Raw genomic sequence first — 614 nt, forward strand, 5'->3', positions numbered from 1 at the left:
GTAGGTGAGATTACAGGCGCCCATCACCACGCCCGGCTAATTTTTGTATTTTTAGTAGAGACGGGGTTTCACCATGTTGCTCAGGCTGGTGTGAACTCCTGAGCTCAGGTGATCCACCCACCTCGGCCTCCCAAAGTGCTGGGATTACAGGCGTGAGCCACTGCGACGGGCCAGCTTTTAATACTTAACCATTCAGTCAGTGCTGAAACAGTTGTTATAGGAGGCCTGCGTTAGTGAAACCTGGCCTGCCACACTGGGAGCACACGAGTGGTGGTACAGGCAGGAGGGAGTTTAGATTGGGGTCAGCTGCAGGGATTGCAGCTGGGTTTTGCTGATTAAGGTAACTGGAAAGCAAAGGAGCGGGTGTCTTAGGTGGATAAACCCGTGTGAGGCCGCGGAGGTGGGAAGAGGCCATGCGCCCGACACAGGATAACTCGGTGGAGGGCCTGCATCCTGCTGCCCGGGCAGGCAGGATTTTTCCTGGGGTGACCTTTGGCTGACTGTTGCTCCTTTTTTCTCTTTTCTCCTCCTTCCCGACCCCCCACCACCCTGTCCCCGCAGTGGTGGTCCTCGGCCTGCCCAGAGCCCGGGCCGTGGGGGCCTGCGCTCGGGCT

The sequence above is a fragment of the Mandrillus leucophaeus genome, unplaced genomic scaffold, assembly GCF_000951045.1.
Source record: "Mandrillus leucophaeus isolate KB7577 unplaced genomic scaffold, Mleu.le_1.0 Scaffold209, whole genome shotgun sequence".
NCBI classification, from domain to species: Eukaryota; Metazoa; Chordata; class Mammalia; order Primates; family Cercopithecidae; genus Mandrillus; species Mandrillus leucophaeus.